This window comes from Scyliorhinus torazame, chromosome 5 (genome assembly GCF_047496885.1).
Source record: "Scyliorhinus torazame isolate Kashiwa2021f chromosome 5, sScyTor2.1, whole genome shotgun sequence".
Classification (NCBI taxonomy): Eukaryota; Metazoa; Chordata; class Chondrichthyes; order Carcharhiniformes; family Scyliorhinidae; genus Scyliorhinus; species Scyliorhinus torazame.
In genome coordinates, this window is record NC_092711.1 from 102,453,690 (window position 1) to 102,472,505 (window position 18,816).

Genomic DNA, 18,816 nt, shown 5'->3' on the forward strand with positions numbered 1-18,816 from the left:
TGAAGGATAAAGTCGCCGACCAGGAGAACCGATCACATTGGCAAAACCTGAGAATCGTGGGGCTGCCGGAGGGAACGGAGGGGAGAAATCGGACAGAATATGCAGCAGGGATGCTCGGGAAGCTGGTCGGCGAGGAGGGCACACACATGTCGCATTGGCAACGTCCCAGGGCTGGAGAACCACTGTGGCCGATAATCGTGATGCTCCACAGGTACCAGGGTAAAGCGCCGATCCTGAAGTGGGTGAAGAGTGCGTGAGGGTGCAAGTGGGAACGACATTCCAGCCGCCTGCACCAGGACATTGGTGCTCACCTGGCCAAGTGCTGGGCAGAATTGAACTGTGTAAAGTCCACGCTGTACGAAATTGGGGAGCAGCTTGGTGTGCTCTACCCTGCCAAAATATGGGTGACATTCCAGGGTAAAGAACACCCGGGATGAAGCCAACATATTTACATTACAATGGCAACGTGCCTCAATGACTACCGTCCAGTGGCCCTGACTTCAGACGTAATGAAGTGCTTCGAGAGGTTGATCAAAGCGCATCACCTCCATACTCCCAGAACGCCTTGATCCACTGCAATTCGCATACCGCTGCAACCGGTCCACATCAGACGCTATTTCCCTGGCCCTACACTCATCCCTAGAGCATCTCGAAAACAAGGACTCCTGCATCAGACTCCTGTTTATTGACTACAGCTCCGCCTTCAACACCATAATCCCAGCCAAGCTCATATCAAAGCTCCAAAACCTAGGACTTGGCTCCCCACTCTGCAACTGGATCCTCGATTTTCTGACCAACAGACCACAATCAGTAAGATTGAACAACAACACCTCCTCCACAATAGTCCTCAACACCGGGGCCCCGCAAGGCTGCGTACCATAATGCGCCGGATCTCGAATAACGACGAGTCAGAATACAGGCGGGAGATAGAGAACCTAGGGTAGTGGTGTAGCAACAACCATCTCTCCCTCAATACCAGAAAAACTAAAGAGCTGGTTACTGACTTCAGGAAGCAAAGTACTGCACACACCCCTGTCAGCATCAACGGGGCCGAGGTGGAGATGAGAGTTTGGCTGATGATCGATAAATGAGAGTTTGGCTGATGATCGATAAATGAGAGTTTGGCTCAAGATGGATTGGAACTTTATGGGAAAATCAAAATGTTAGGTAAAGCTTTGTGTGAAGAAATGTCAAGACAGACCCTTACAGGCTTCTGATGGCAAGCTGAGGAATGTCAAGATAGGCTGTCAAAGGCTTCTGATAACAAGGTTGTTTTGAACCAGACAAAAGTGCAATAACGGCCTTGGGAATGGGTGCACTAGGCTTGAAGACAATTATGATTGAGGGGGGCTGAATTATAATTAAGCTGAGAGCACAGATAGGAATGCGAGGGAGCTGTCCTCAGAAATGAACCAAAAATGTATAAATCCTGCTGTTAGATGTATTGACTTGGGCTTGCTATTGTGACTCTGGAGAGACACAGTGGTCCTAGCTCCGGCGCCGAGAAATAAACATGTTAAAGTAACAAGGTGTTCGACTGATCATTTCATCGGGACTGGCTGCAAGAGAATCCTCATTTGGTGTCAGAAGTGGGATTTCACAGGAGCCTTCCTGGAACCTGACGGCGCAACAGACTGATCGCATTCGGACGCTGAGGAGGGAATTGCGCACCAAACGTGAGTACCCTTGTTACCACTTTGGTTTCCCCCTCTGCTGTCCCGAGTGTGGCCACGCCCTGCTGTTTGGTTTCGGTGAAGACTCTGACGAAATCAAAGCAGTCCGGCGAACCTGTTACGAAGAAGGGTTGGTGTTAAAGTTCCCTGGAAAGGAATCAGGGAAGAGAAAAAGAGAATAAGAGAAGAGAATAAGAGAATAGAGTTCCCTGGAAAGGAAACAGGGAAAAGAAAAAGACAATAAGAGAAGAGAATAAGAGAAGAGAATAAGAGAATAGAGTTCTCTGGAAAGGAATCAGGGAAGAGAAGAAGAGAATAAGAGAAGAGAATAAGAGAATAAAGTTCCCTGGAAAGGAATCAGGGAAGAGAATAAGAGAATAAAGTTCCCTGGAAAGGAATCAGGGAAGAGAATAAGAGAATTAGAGAATTAGAGAATTAGAGAACATAGAACATAGACCATAGAACATAGAAAATACAGCACAGAACAGGCCCTTCGGCCCACGATGGTGTGCCGAACCTTTGTCCTAGATTAATCATAGATTATCATTGAATTTACAGTGCAGAAGGAGGCCATTCGGCCCCCTGAGTCTGCACCGGCTCTTGGAAAGAGCACCCCACCCAAACTCAACACCTCCACCCAACACCAAGGGCAATTTTGGACACTAACGGCAATTTATCATGGCCAATCCACCTACCCTGCACATCTTTGGACTGTGGGAGGAAACCGGAGCACCCGGAGGAAACCCACGCAGACATGGGGAGGACGTGCAGACTCCGCACAGACAGTGACCCAAGCCGGAATCAAACCTGGGACCCTGGAGCTGTGAAGCAATTGTGCTATCCACAATGCTACCGTGCTGCCCTTAAGAACAAATAAATCTACACTATATCATTTTACCGAAATCCATGTACCTATCCAGTAGCTGCTTGAAGGTCCCTAATGTTTCCGACTCAACTACTTCCACAGGCAGTGCATTCCATGCCCCCACTACTCTCTGGGTAAAGAACCTACCTCTGATATCCCTCCTATATCTTCCAATTAGAGAATTAGAGAATAAGAGAATCTTCCTAAACAGTCCGGGTTGGAGTCCCTGGAAGGTTAAAATCCTTCCTAAAGAACCGGGTTGGAAACCTTGGGGGGGGGGGGGTTAGAGTCCTTCCCCTAAATAGTCCGAATTGGAGTACCAGGGCTCCTTAAATCTCTGGGTAGGTAAATGAGTGATGATGATCCTTAGGGTTGCCTAATACCTTCGCGATAAAAGGTGATTTTCGATAAATAAGTTTATCAACCGTTGTCTAGACTTGTTCGACACTTCGGGTTGATCAGATTGAATATTACGGAGAATGGATAACTCTGTCCAAATTATATATTATAAAATTTAAATGAGGGTGCGGATAACACCTAAGGGAAACATAATAAACAGGGCTTGACCGTTGCGTGTCCTGTCGGAACACTCGAACAATTTCTTAAATCTGTTAGTTCTGCCTTTAATTCTCTGAGTCTGTCTGTCTGTTAGTTCTGTCTTTGGTTCCCTGTCAGACTGTTTAAATCAGTCCCCTCTCTCTCTCTCTCTCTCTTTTCATGTTTCATTTCCAGACTTTGACCTTCTAAAAATCACTTTCGAACAGTTTGATTTAGCCTTTTGATTGGGCAATGGGGCAGGATAACCCCGTTTAAATTCTTGATTGAATAGGCAATTTAGGATCGCTACCAAAATTAAATAGGAAACCACAAGGATCATCCGAGGATAGGAGACAATGGGTAATACTTTAGATAGCACAGCTGATAGTGGAAGCGCGCTTCAAACACTTTGTGAACAGTATCCGGAATATTCTGAACAATTGCGACAGCTGTCGGGAGAATTGCATAAAAACCTAGGGAAAGAACAGTGGCCTCTAGGAGGACCGAAAGATCTGCCTACTGTTCTAGGGGCACAGCAACTTATTTGGCAACATAATCGAAGTTCGATGGCAAAAAAGCTGATTGTCCTATGGCGTGAATATTGCCAAAAACTAAAAGATGCATCTCTATTAGCCAGCTGGCAGGCAAATGCTTTAAAATTGGGGATAGAATTAACCGAGGGCGGAATTGTTAAAACTGCGGAAGTCCTAAAAAAGGAGTGCGCCCATAAAAAACGGGCACGATCTCCTGGGTCCAAACCGCCGCAATTGCAACCTAGTCCGTACGGACAAATGGCCGGCCTTGCCTTGACCGAGGGAGACGATGAGGATGACCCTGAAAATTGCCACTACGACCGCCTCCACCTTACATTCCCAGGGTTCTGATTGTAGTTTAAACTGTTCTAAAACAAATGATGTTTCAGAAAAAAAAACCTCTTTATTCCTCTGGTGTGACCATGTTAGAAATTACATTAAAGATGTGTACATTCAAGCCCTTTATCCACCGCTCCCCCGCCACTATCACCGCCTCCACCGTTGCAAGGAGGTCTGGCGACTCGCACTCATTCTAAAACCCATGCTAATCAATTCCCACAGATGAATCAAGAGTTAGTCCTGGGAAAAGAGGGGGTGGATTTCCCTGATTACCCAGACGATTATCAGCCGCAGTGTCAGTTTCCCGTCCGGCAAGTTTCCAATATAGCATACAACCCTGCCAACCCCTGGGCCCAACAACCAGGCATTTCAAAATAATTATTATAATTAATAAATTAATCACATTTGATACTACTGATTCAGTATTAATAAATTATATAATATAAAACAGTCAAACAGTTGATTGATCAGTAACATTTCAATAATAGTATTTCAGCTCAAATTCATCGATTGGGGTACAGTTGGAAGATAAATTGGGGTGGATCAAGTTTTTGATTTCTTTTTGGATATGTAATGCCAAATCTTTAACTTCTTTAGAGTTATTGGGAAAGAAAGTACAACATTCTGCACTTTGACATCTTCTGGATTATACACAAAAGCTTGTTGAAAGGGTTAATTTTCTTGCAGAGACAAAAAGAGGCGTATAGCTTGGAATGATGCCATTCGCATCTCCAAACTTTTTTAAAAAATAATTAAATAAAAAAAATATTGGTCACTCAAATGGACTGGGAGTAAAAGTTGGATTGCTGCCAAATCCCGTTATCAGGTGTCCTTGAACGATCTGTTCCTTTTAATCTGAGTTGTTTTGGTTTTTGTAAAACCAGCTTCCATTGTTTGAAGTTTTAATTTCCAGGCTAATTCTAAACATTTATTTTAAAATATCAAACACAATAACTTATTAAACATATAGGTTTTCTGTAGATGAATTCGTCGATTCTATTATAGAAGGCACTACTAGCAAGATATGTTGTTTTCTTAAAATTGATAAAGCAATATTCAGAATAATGACAGTTCTCTTAAGTTGACAGTTCTTGACTATCCCTGTAGAATTCACTAGAGGCACTTATACAGAATCTTATTCGGCAACAAGCTGACTCACCAATATCAAATGCTGATCTGAATCTATTCACCGATGGTAGTTCATCCATTGGTGAAAGGGGGGATAGATTATCAGGGTATGCAATTGTTAAATAGATTATCAGGGTATGCAATTGTTAACCAACAAGGAGAAACGCTTGAAGCAGCAGCATTCGAAATTCCCTTTTCCGCCCAACAGGCTGAACTTTTTGCACTTATTCGAGCCTGTGTATTAGGGAAAGATATCTACACTGATTCCCGATATGCCTTTGGGGGGTCACACACGATTTTGGCCAATTATGGAAAAACAGGGGATTTCTGACGTCAGCAGGTACTCAGATATCTCATAAACAATTAGTTACATAATTATTACAAGCTCTAATGCTTCCAAAACAGATTGCGGTTATAAAATGTGCAGCACATACAAATGGAAAAACTTTAGTGGATGTGGGCAATAGGCAGGCGGACCATCAGGCCAAAGAGGCTTCTCGCTTAAAAGGCATGGTGGTCCCCAAAATGATGAGCCAGACTAAAAGCTCTAAGGGTCAGTCTCCCTCTGAAAAGCCAATGCCGACCATCACTGATGTCATTCAATTACAGGAGGACGCTCCTGGCTGTGTAAAAAGACTATGGGAAGAATTGGGATGTTGTTATGATTCTGCCAACAAATTGTGGGTCACCCCGGCAGGGCAGACTTGTATACCCGATGCATTGGCAGCCTGGGTTACCGAATGTGTTCACTTTGCAACTCATTGTGGTGCGCGAGCTACGGGTGATGTATTGCTTAAAACATGGTGGCATCCAAGACTGCAAGATATAGCACAAAACATTAGCAGTCGTTGCCTAGTATGTCAGCAGTATAATCCTGGTAAAGCAATACCCTGTGAAATGGGTAAAACCCCGCTACCGGAAGGTCCCTTTGAGACACTCCAGGTGGATTACATTGAGTTGGAAAGATGCCAATGTTAGAAACATGTATTAGTTATTGTTGATGTATTTAGTAAGTGGATAGAAGCTTACCCCACTGTAGATAACAAAGCTTCCACGGTAGTAAAAGTTTTGATGCGAGAAATTGTTCCTAGGTTTGGGATTCCATATCGATTAAGCTCTGATAATGGACCTCATTTTGTGGGACAGATTAACGAAGAATTCTGTGCTCAGCTGGGCATAAAACAACAGTTGCACTGTGCATATAGGCCACAAGCAGCAGGAATGGTAGAGCGCGCCAACCAGACATTGAAAACCAAACTAGCCAAATTACAGGCTGAGACAGGCGCTACCTGGCTCAAGCTATTACCCATTGCCCTTTTTCAAATTCGCGCTACACCCGCAGGAAAAACTCGATTAAGCCCTGCCGAGATATTGTACGGAAGGCCTTTTCATACTCCATGGGATCAGGACAAACCAAAAGATGTCAACTTTCACCACATGACCACGGAAATGGCCAATTAGGTTATAGCTCTAACAAAGGCTATAAAGGGTCTCCACTCGCGGGTCCGAGCAGCCCGTGGGGAGATACCCCCCTTATCCAGTACTGTCACCATTCACCCAGGCGAGTACGTTATGATCCGGAACTGTGTTCGGAAAGGATTAGAACCCCGATGGGAAGGACCACACCAGGTCCTACTCACTACTCCCACTGCTGTAAAAGTAAAAGGCAGAAATGCCTGGATCCACATCCACCATTGTAAGGTTGTGAAAATGCAATAGAGAATAACCCTCTGTTTCGAGCCCTAGGTAATAACTTCAGCATCATTCACGGGATGAAGGACAGCCTTATTATCGTAACCCTGCTGGGACTTTTGGAAACGGGAGGAGAGGCCAAGCGAAGAACCTGTGGCCCCCAGGGAAGACGGACTCATCACCTCTGTCGAGGAGACACCTTACTGTGTACCAGTCAAGGCCCAGGAGAAGGACCTTGGAACGCGACCCCTGCGGACGGATGTTCAGCCTACGTACAACGATGCAATCGGACCATACTCATCAGTGGAGTGACTAAGGGCAACCTACCCTGTCATCAGGTCAACTGTAAATGGGACTATAGCTGCAGAAACAAAAAAAAAAAAGACTTTACCCTTGGGATGCGTTGACCAAGGGAGGGTAAGGCTGCGGGGAAAAAGGGAATTACATGTGAACACTTATTTGTATATGTCATATGTGTACGCAAAGGATATGAATGTTTCTGGTTGCTGGGTATGTACACATATCCCGACCCATGCTAAGGGAGGGATCCCACTCAGGCCTGTTCCCCTTAACCTGTCAGAAACAGTAGAATGGTACATTTACCAGGATGGTACTCGTCAATCACCCAGGACTATAAGAATTGCCTCTATGGTAAGACACCCAGACGCGGGGCAGCTTCTAGTTTATCGTTTCTCCCCATATCCCCAAGACCTTGGAAAGAGGGGGGCTATCCAATGAACACGTTTGAGATGTGGTACCAACCAGGTTATAACAAATCCCACCAGCCTCCGTTTCTTACCCTCACTAATACCACCAACATGGGAAGACCACTGGGAATAATATGTTTGGTAAGGAATGTGGTTAAAGGGATATTTGTAGGTGCTAGTCAATGCGAGCACAGATTTGTGGTGGCCAACATATCCGAGGTCAATCCCGTATATACGTCTCCTCAGTTTTATGGGTGTACACTGGACATCCCATACGCAAATGGGACAGGTACCTTCAAGTACTCCATGATGGCCCAAGGGTTTGATGTGGACAAACTCACTTCATACAATGGGACGTATTTTATTTGTGGCCACAAGGCTTACCCCTGGTTACCAGAGAATTGGACGGGATCCTGTTATTTGGGATACGTTGTTCCCTACGTGCACCATCTCACTAGTTGAAGGAATCACCCTCACCTGAAGCGGCAAATGAGGGCAATAACGGAAACGCAGCGATTCTTTGGGATCCTGCTTCCCCCTATCGGGGTAGCTCTTGCAATAAAGGAAATAAGGAAGATAGCAAAAATCCTGGAAGAGGTAGCAAACGACACCCCTGAAGCATTGACTGAGATAAATAATGAAATGGTGGCAATAAGCACCGTAGCCCTACAAAACCGAATGGCCCTCGATTACCTCCTTGCAAACAAAGGTGGGACTTGTGCCATGATCGGTTCGGAATGTTGCACCTACATCCCCGATAGTTCGGAGAACATCACCCACCTCGTGGATCATATCCGCACAGAGGTTAAGAAGTTGCATGAAATATCAAGAGATGGGTGGTTAGATTGGTTGTTTGCCGGATCATGCGGGTCTTACCTAGTGCATGGATTGATAATCCTGGTAGTTGTAATACTTGTAATAATTATGCTTAGCTTCCTGATGAAATGCTTGTGTAAAAGTGTCGGTGCAGCAGTAATTTCTCAACAGTTAATGCAGCAACATGAAGTGCGCCTTGAAGAGTTAATGGATGTGAAAGAAAGTGCAGAGGAATATGAGGAAATGATCGAAATGCAAATAGAATGGGAGAGATTGAGACGATTGACTATGGATTAGAAGTTATCATGAAATGATAAAAGGGGGGAATGAGAGTTTGGCTGATGATCGATAAATGAGAGTTTGGCTGATGATCGATAAATGAGAGTTTGGCTCAAGATGGATTGGAACTTTATGGGAAAAACAAAATGTTAGGTAAAGCTTTGTGTGAAGAAATGTCAAGACAGACCCTTACCGGCTTCTGATGGCAAGCTGAGGAATGTCAAGATAGGCTGTCAAAGGCTTCTGATAACAAGGTTGTTTTGAACCAGACAAAAGTGCAATAACGGCCTTGGGAATGGGTGCACTAGGCTTGAAGATAATTATGATTGCGGTGATGTTAGATGTATTGACTTGGGCTTGCTATTGTGACTCTGGAGAGACACAGTGGTCCTAGCTCCAGCGCCGAGAAATAAACATGTTAAAGTAACAAGGTGTTCGACTGATCATTTCATCCGGACTGGCTGCAAGAGAATCCTCAGAGATGGTTAGCAGTTTCAAATTCCTTGGGGTGCATATCTCCAAATATCTGTCCTGGTCCACCCACGTCGACGCTACCACCAAGAAAACACAACAGCGCCTATACTTCCTCAGGAAACTAAGGAAATTCGGCATGTCCACATTAACCCTTACCAACTTGTACAGATGCACCATAGAAAGCATCCTATCAGGCTGCATCACAGCCTGGTATGGCAACTGCTCGGCCCAGGACCGCAAGAAACTTCAGATAGTCGTGAACACAGCCTAGCCCATCACACGAGCCTGCCTCCCATCCATTGACTCCATCTACACCTCCCGCTGCCTGGGGAAAGCAGGCAGCATAATCAAAGATCCCTCCCACCCGGCTTACTCACTCTTCCAACGTCTTCCATCGGGCAGGAGATACAGAAGTCTGAGAACACGCACGAACAGACTCAAAAACAGCTTCTTCCCCACTGTCACCAGACTCCTAAATGAGCCTTATGTGGACTGACCTCATTAACACTACACCCTGTATGCTTCATCCAATGCCAGTGCTTATGTAGTTACATTGTATATGTTGTGTTGCCCTATTATGTATTTTCTTTTATTCCCTTTTCTTCACATCTACTTAATGATCTGTTCAGCTGCTTGCAGAAAAATTCTTTTCTCTGTACCTCGGTACACGTGACAATAAACAAATCCAATCCAATCCAATCCAAATGGCCTGGACAACCAACGATAGAGGGCAATGGCCAGAACGCGGGTGGCAAGGCGTCGAGAGAGTCAGGGGCGAACACAGGCAGAGGTGCGGAGAGAGGGCGGGGGGCGGGGGGGGGGGGGGTGGGGGGGAGAGGGGCTGAAGGGGGATTGAATAGAGGAACCCAAGTCTTCGGGGAGCCGCTACACTGGCGAGCAAGCTGGAGTACTGACGTACAGGGAAGTAGGATGCCGTGGGGTGCCTCCGGCGACGGAGGGAGCTCCTGGCAGAGGGGGATAGAAAAACAGAACTTCGGGGAAACAAAGGGCAAAAGGGGAGTGGGTCGAGGAGGGGGTAAAGCCAAACAGGAGGGGACTTGGAGCGGATAACAAAAGGGTAGGCCGTACAGGGGTTAAAACAGCGGGGGTAGGGAGTGAGAGGGGGAAGAGGAGGTCGCTGGTTGCAGCTGACAACATGTGGAGGTGACGCAAATGAGGAAGTCATGGGCGGTCTTCTTGAATGGCCTGTGAGCAAGGGCAGGCCCGGACAAACAGGGCCAGGTCCACAGGATGAGTATGGTTGACCCGAGACTTCCGGTTGCGGCGATGCGGAGCTAAGCCACACGATTCGGCAGCTCCCGCGATCACGGACTTTCGGGCTCTCTAGAGGAGCCCCAACGGGAATTTTGTGAAGACGCTCCGTGTGGGAAGGGAAGAGTGAGGTCCCCCTTCACCGTTTATGGACCGGACTAGAAGCGAAACGGCCAAAAAAGCGGCATTGGAACAGCGGGAGAAGCGAGGGAAGAAAAACAAAATGGCGGCGGCCGGGGATAAAGTGGAATGCGGGCCGGAGCTGCAGGAGTTCATCAAGCGCTGTTTCGAGGAGCTGCGGAAAGAGATGCTGGCGCCTCTGCTGTCGGCGATTGAAGGACTAGGGATGACCCAGAAGGCCCACGAGTTAAAGATCCAGGAGGTGCAGAAAAAAGTCAATGAGAACGAGGATGAGATCTTGGGCCTGGCGGTGAGAGTGGAGGAGCACGAGGTGCTGCACAAGAGGCGGGTGGGAAGATTCAAAGACCTGGAGAACAGGTTGAGGAGAAAGAATCTTTGGAGCCTGGGTCTCCCTGCAGGAGTGGAGGGGGCCGATGCCGGGGCATATGCGAGCACGATGCTCGAGTCAATGATGGGCGCGGAGGCCCCTTTAAGGCCGTTGGAGCTGGATGGGGCACACCGGGTGCTGGCGAGGAGGCCCAAGGCTAACGAGCCGTCAAGGGCGATTGTGGTGAGGTTTCACCGTTTCACGGACAGAGAGAGGGTCTTGAAATGGGCCAAGAAAGAGCTGAGCAGCAGCTGAGAGAATGCGGAGATCCGAATATACCCTGACTGGAGCACGGAGGTTGCAAAGAGGAGAGCGGGTTTCAACCGGGCCAAGACGGTGCTGCACCGGAAAGGAGTGAGATTCGGAATGCTGCAGCCAGCGCGGTTGTGGGTCACATATAAGGTGCAACACCACAATTTTGAAACGACTGAAGAGGCTTGGACCTTTATTCAAACTGAAAAGTTGGACTCAAACTGAGGGTTTGTGAGGGTGGGGGGGGGGGATGTTTGATGTTTGGTGTACATAGGGTGTTAGTCACGTGCAGGAAATGTTCCACGGGCTGGGGGAGGGATGGGGATGGGGAAAGGGACCGGGTGAGAAGACCGTACGAGACGGTGGGCGCTGGTGCTGGAGGGAGAGGAGACTTGGGGATGGGGGAAATGAGACAAGGCCGCGACAGGAGCTGCGCCAGAGGGGGCGGGGCAGGCTTAGGAAAGCGAAGGTTTTTTCCCGCACTAGGAAAGAAAGGGGGGGGGGGAATGGAGGAAGGCACACTGATTGAGAGATTCCCACACGGGGGGGGGGGGGGGGGGTCAATGGGGCGGCGGAGAAGCCGGGGTCAACAGTTGTCAGCTGACTTACGGGAGTGTTATGGGGGGAGCAAAAAAGCTAGACACGGGTCTAGCGGGGGGGGGGGGGGGCTGGAGGTGGGGGGAAACGGGTTGCTGCTGCACTGGCCGAAGGGGAATGGGACACAGAAGAGATGGTCGGGGCGGGGGTCTCCCGTGTGGGGGACTGGAAGGAGAGGGCGGCACGGGCACAAGACTGGCCTAGAAAAGGCGATGGCTAGGCGGCGGGGGTGGGAGGCCCCCCAATCCAGCTGATAACCTGGAATGTGAGGGGCCTGAATGGGCCGGTAAAGAGGGCCTGAGTGTTCGCGCACTTAAAGGGACTGAAGGCAGACGTGGTCATGCTCCAGGAGACACATCTGAAGGTGGCGGATAAGGTAAGGTTAAGAAAGGGATGGATAGGACAGGTATTCCATTCGGGGCTGGACGCGAAGAACAGAGGGGTGGCAATATTGGTGGGCAAGCGGGTGTTGTTTGAGGCCAAGAATATCGTAGCGGACAATGGAGGTCGATATGTGATGGTGAGCGGTAAGTTGCAGGGGACGTGGGTGGTATTGGTAAATGTACACGCCCCAAAATGGGATGATGCCGGATTCATGAAGTGGATGCTGGTGCGCATTCCGGACCTCGAGGTAGGAAGCTTGATAATGGGTGGGGATTTCAATACAGTGTTGGACCCAGCACTGGATCACTCCAGATCTAGGACCGGTAAGAGGCCAGCGGCGGCCAAGGTGCTTAGGGGGTTTATGGATCAGATGGGGGGAGTGGACCCGTGGAGGTTTGCCAGGACGCAGGCCAGGGAATTTTCTTTTTTCTCCCACATGCACAAAGCCTACTCCTAGATTTGTTTGTTCTGGGCAGGGCGCTGATCCTGAAAGTGGAGGGACCGGAGTATTCGGCCATAGCCATTTCAGACCACGCCCCGCACTGGGTGGAACTGGAGTTGGGAGAGGAGAGGGACCAACGCCCGTTGTGGCGGTTGGATGTGGGACTGCTGGCAGATGAGGCGGTGTGTGGGAGGGTGAGGGGTGTATCGAAAGGTACTTGGAGGCCAACGACAACGGGGAGGTGCGGGTGGGGGTGGTATGGGAGTCGCTGAAGGCGGTGATCAGGGGTGAGCTAATCTGCATTAGGGCCCATAGGGAGAAGATAGAGGGCATGGAAAGGGAGAGGTTAGAGGGGGAGATTTTAAGAGAGGACAGGAGATACACAGAGGCCCCTGAAGAGGGATTACTTTGGGAAAGGCGACGTCTCCAGACGGAGTTTGACCTGTTGACCACAGGGAAGGCAGAGGCACAGTGGAGGAAAGCGCAGTGGGCGACGTACGAGTATGGGGAAAAGGCTAGTCGGATGCTGGCACACCAGCTCCGTAAGAGGATGGCAGCAAGGGAAATAGGTGGAGTCAAGGATGGAAGGGGAGCTATGGTGCGGATTGCGACAAAAGTAAATGAGGCATTTAAGGCCTTCTATGAGGAGCTGTACAGATCCCAGCCCCCAGCGGGGGAAGAGGGGATGAGACGATTCCTAGACCAACTGAGGGTCCCGAGGGTGTAGGAGCAGGAGGTGGCTGGTTTGGGGGCACCAATGGGTTGGAGGAGCTGAATAAAGTGTTGGGGAGTATGCAGGCAGGGAAGGCCCCGGGACCAGATGGGTTCCCGGTTCAGTTCTACAGGAAGTACGTAGACCTGTTGGCCCCGCTGCTGGTGAGGACTTTTAATGAGGCAAGGGAGGGAGGGACCCTGCCCCCGACAATGTCGGAGGCGACGATTTCTTTGACCCTGAAACGGGACAAGGACCCACTGCAATGTGGGTCGTACAGGCCGATCTCACTCCTCAACGTGGATGCTAAGTTGCTGGCAAAAGTGCTGGCTACGAGGATCGAGGACTGTGTCCCGGGGGTGATTCATGAGGACCAGACGGGATCTGTAAAGGGCAGGCAGCTAAACACTAATGTACGGCGGCTCCTAAACGTGATAATGATGCCATCGGTGGAGGGAGAGGCGGAGATAGTGGCAGTTATGGACGCAGAGAAGGCCTTTGACCGAGTAGAGTGCTCTGGGAAGTGGTGCATAGGTTTGGGTTCAGGGGAGGGTTTATTAGTTGGGTAAAGCTCCTTTACAGAGTCCCGGTGGCGAGTGTGGTTACGAATCGGCGGAGGTAGGAGTATTTCCGTCTGTACCATGGGACGAGGCAGGGGTGCCCCCTGTCCGCACTGTTGTTTGCATTGGCAATTGAACCCTTGGCCATGTCATTAAGGGAGTCTAGGAAATGGAGGGAGGTGGTCCGAGGGGGAGAGGAGCATCGAGTGTCGCTTTATGCAGATGACCTGTTGCTGTATGTGGCGGGTCCAGTGGAGGGGATGGTGGAGGTCATGCAGACTCTAAGGGAGTTTGGGGATTTTTCGGGCTATAAGCTTAATGTAGGGAAGAGTGAGCTCTTTGTAGTACAGGCAGGAGACCATGAAAGGGGGATAGATGATCTACCACTGAGGAGGGCGGAAAGGAGCTTTTGGTACCTGGGGATCCAAATAGCTAGGAGTTGGGGGGGGGGGGCTACATTAACTGAATCTGACGAGGCTGGTGGAGCAGATGGAGGAGGACTTCAAAAAGATGGGACATGTTGCCGCTCTCGCTAACGGGTAGAGTGCAGTCGGTTAAAATGGTGGTCCTCCCGAGGTTTCTCTTTGTGTTTCAGTGCCTTCCCATCGTGATCATCAAGGTCTTTTTTAAGAAGGTAGGCAGAAGCATTATGGGGTTTGTGTGGGCGAATAAGACCCCGAGGGTAAGGAGAGGGTTTTTGTAGCGCAGTAGGGACCGAGGAGGGTTGGCGCTGCCGAATCTGGGGAGCTACTACTGGGCAGCAAATGTGGCGATGATCCGTAAGTGGGTGATGGAGGGAGAGGGGGCGGCATGGAAGAGGCTGGAGATGGCGTCCTGCAAAGGAACGAGCCTGGGGTCGCTGGCGACGGCACCGCTGCCGCTCTCGCCGACAAGGTACACCACGAGCCCGGAGGTGGCAGCAACGCTAAAGATTTGGGGCCAGTGGAGACGGCACAGGGGGGCAATGGGAGCCTCGGTGTGGCCCCCGATCAGGGGCAACCATCGGTTTGTCCCGGGGAGGATGGACGGGGGGTTTCAGAGCTGGCATCGGGCGGGGATTAGAAGAATGGGGGACCTGTTCATTGATGGGACGTTTGCAAGCCTAGGGGCACTAGAGGAGAGGTTTGGGCTACCCCTGGGAAATGCTTTCAGATACATACAGGTGAGGGCATTTGTGAGGCTGCAGGTGAGGGAATTCCCGTTGCTCCCGGCACAGGAAATTCAAGACAGGATGATCTCGGGCGTATGGGTTGGAGAGGGCAAGGTGTCAGCAATATACCAGGAGATGAAAGAAGAGGGGGAGGCGTTGGTAGAGGAGCTGAAGGGTAAATTGGAGGAGGAGCTGGGGGAGGATATTGAGGAGGGGCTATGGGCTGATGCCCTAGGTAGTGTTAATTCCTCTTCCTCGTGTGCCAGGCTTAGCCTGATACACTTTAAGGTGGTTCACAGAGCGCACATGACGGGGGCGATGCTGAGTAGGTTCTTCGGGGTAGAGGACAGATGTGGGAGGTGCTCAGGAAGTCTGGGGAACCATGTCCATATGTTTTGGTCATGCCCGGCACTGGAGGGGTTCTGGAGAGGAGTGGCGGGAGCAATATCTCAGGTGGTGAAAGTCCGGGTCAAGCCAAGCTGGGGGATAGCAATATTTGGAGCAGTGGAAGAGCCGGGAGTGCAGGAGGCGAAAGAGGCCGGCATTCTGGCCTTTGCATTCCTAGTAGCCCGGCAAAGGATCTTGCTAATGTGGAAGGAGGCGAAGCCCCCCCCCCAGCGTGGAGGCCTGGACAAATGATATGGCTGGGTTTATCAAGCTAGAGAGGATAAAGTTTGCCTTGAGAGGGTCTGCGCAGGGGTTCTACAGGCGGCGGCAACCGTTCCTAGACTATCTCGCGGAGCATTAGATGAAGGTCGGTCAGCAGCAACAACCCGGGGGGGGGGGAGTGATGTCTTGTGAAGGGCGGGGGGGGGGGGGGGGAGGGAGGGAGGGGGAAGGTGGGTCTGTCTGGGGGGTATTTGAGCAAGAAAATACATGAAGGATCTGGAAAACTGGCATGTACGGGAGGAATCCAATGTACAAAGTTCTGTAACATATCGTTTTACCATGTTTATGTCTTGCTGTGTGCGTTTTCTTTCTATCTGGTACGGGGGGGGCGGGGGGGGGGGTTGTTTGTAAGGGTGAAAAATTGTGTTTAAAACTTTCATAAATATTTTTTTTTTTAAAGAGTATGGTTGACCCCCACAGGAAGAGGAGGCCGCCCCAGACCATCCCCCAACCTGGATAGTAACATGGAATGTGAGGGCCCTCGACGGGCCGGTGGAGAGATACAGGGTCCTCGCCCATTGCAAGAGTTTAAGGGTGGACGTAGCCTTCCTATAGGAGACACACTTAAGACCGTGGGTAAGGAAGGGCTGGGTGGGACAGACGTTTCATTCATATATCGACACTCGGACAAGGGGGGGAGGGGGGCATACTAATCAACAGGCCAGTTTCAGTTATGTCAATGAGCACAGTGACGGAACCAGGGGGCCGAGAGGTTATGGGCAGCGGGACCATGGGCTCTGGTAGTCTTGGTAAACATATATGCCCCGAACTGGGACCATGTAGATTTCGGCAAGAAAGCTATGACCGAAATCCCGGACCTAGACACCCAGTGACTTATCACATAGGAAGACTTTAACTGTGTACAGGACCCGACAATGCACAGATCCAACCCTAGGACAGGAACCGTGTCCGGTATGGCACCAGAATTGAACACATTTATGGAGCTGATGGAGGAGAGGGGCGACCCCCGGAGGTACAATCACCCGAGAGGAAAATAATTAATCTTCTACTCCCATGAGCACAAGCTCTACTCACGTATGGACTTTTTTGTCGCAGGGGTAGAAAAGTGGAAATACTCCACGATTGTAATCTCCGACAACACGCCACATTACGTGGTCATGAGGCTCGATAAGGGCCATGAATGTGGAGAAGGGCCGGGTCAACGCAGCCCGCTTCGCCGATAAGGAATTCTGTACAGCGATACCCAAGCTATCGACGGTTATGTAACCTGCAACCGGAACGGGGAGGTCTCACCTTCCACGTTCTGGGAGGAATCGAAGGCGATGGTTACAGGCGAAATCATAGCTCATAGGGCCCTCAGGGTCAGGAAATACACGGCAGCCAAGCAGCGGCTGATTGACCCCATGCTGGGTGTGGAGCGGCGCTGGATAACCGTGGAACTGCTGGTGGAGAGTAAAAAGCTGCAGATGGAATTTGATCTGCTCTCCACCAGGAAGTCTCTCCACCAGCTCCGCCACACACATAGAGACAAGGCCAGCCGCCTGCTGGAGCACCAGCTGAGAAACAAGCAGCCGCAAAAGAGAAAGCGCAAGTTAGGAACAGAAATTGTAGGATGGTAGCAGACCCAATCGAGATTAAAGTGGTCTTTGGAAACTTTTACTGAAGGCTATACACATCCGATCCCTCGGAGAGGGACTTGGGGATTCTCGACAGCCTGGACATACCGATGGTAGGAGAGGCCAGGAAATAAGGGATGGAACCACAGCTGGAGCTGGGAGAAATCGTGGATTAATTAATTCCAGGCAGTCAGGGAAAAGTGCCAGGGCCAGATGGGTTCGCGGTAAACATTTACAAAACATTTGAAACAGCACTGGCCCCGCACTTGCGTAGATATTCAACGACCCACCGTCAAGGTGGGCCTGCCGCCCACGCTGGCACAGGACTCGATCTCATTGATCCACAAAAATGACAAAGACCCGGCAGAGTGGATTATACAGATCATCTCTCTCTTAAACAGTGATGCAAGAGTCCTAATGAAATCACTGGCGAGGCGCCTGCAGAGCTGCCTGCCTGAAGTGATCGTGGAAAATCAGACCAGGTTTGTCAACGCAGGCAACTAACAGCGAACATTTAACTCCTGCTGAATGTAACAATGATCCTATCCGGGAGACGTCCTCAGGGTTATTGCCTCCCTGCACGCTGATAAAGCCTTCGATCGAGTAGAATGGCGGTAACACATGGAGGGACTTAAATGGTTTGTGTTTGGAGCAGGGTTCACCGCATTGGTGAAGTTCCTGTACAGCGCTCCTGTGGCGATGGTATGAACGAACGCCACCAACACCGAATACTTTAGGCTAAGCACGGGAACTAGGCAGGGCTGCCCGTTACAACCCCTCCTGTTCGCGCTGGCAATCGAGCTGCTGGCTATTGCCCTCAGATCAGCGGACTGGTGGACAGGCATTCGGAGAAAGGCCATGGAGCGCAGAGTCTCACTCTATGCTGACGACATGCTCATCTACGTATAGAACCTCGTAGCAAGCATGGGGAAGATAACAGGACTCCTTGGGGAATTCGGTGCCTTCCCAGGTTCCAAACTCAACCGGAGCACGAGCAAAATCTTCCCGGCGAACCCCCCAGAGGGAGGTGCGGAGCTCGAAGTACTGCCGTTTAAAATAACCCAAATTCAGGTACCTGGGGAACCAAGTTTCCCACACCTGGGCGAGGCTCCACAAATGGAACCTCTCCATCCTGATGGAGGAGGGTAAGAAGGTCCTGCAAAGATGGGACTCACTGCCTCTTTCGCGAACGGGAAGGATACATACGGTCAAAATGAACATGCTGCCTAGGTTACTCTTCGTGTTCAGATCACTCCCGATCTTCATTCCCTAATCCTTCTTCACCAGGGCCGACAAGCTAATCATGGCCTGTTTCTGGGGGGTGGGGTGGGGGGATATTCCCTAGGTTACGTAAGACAATCTTGCCGCAAGGGCGACACATGGGAAGCAGGCCCTACCGAACCTATCGTTCTACTGAACGCTAGAGAACATGAGAGAGGGTGAGGGGGTGACTGAGGGTACCGGAGACGGACTGTGTCCAAGTGAAGCCTCCTGCACGTGGGCGTCTCCCCGAGCGGGCGCTACCGCACCACTCCCTGCAATCCCTGCAATCAGGTGGAGACTCCTGCTCAGTTGGAAGCCGGTAGCGCCACACAGTCGAAGTGGCTCTCAGACCTGACCGAGTTCCTGAGGCTGGAGAAAATAAAATTG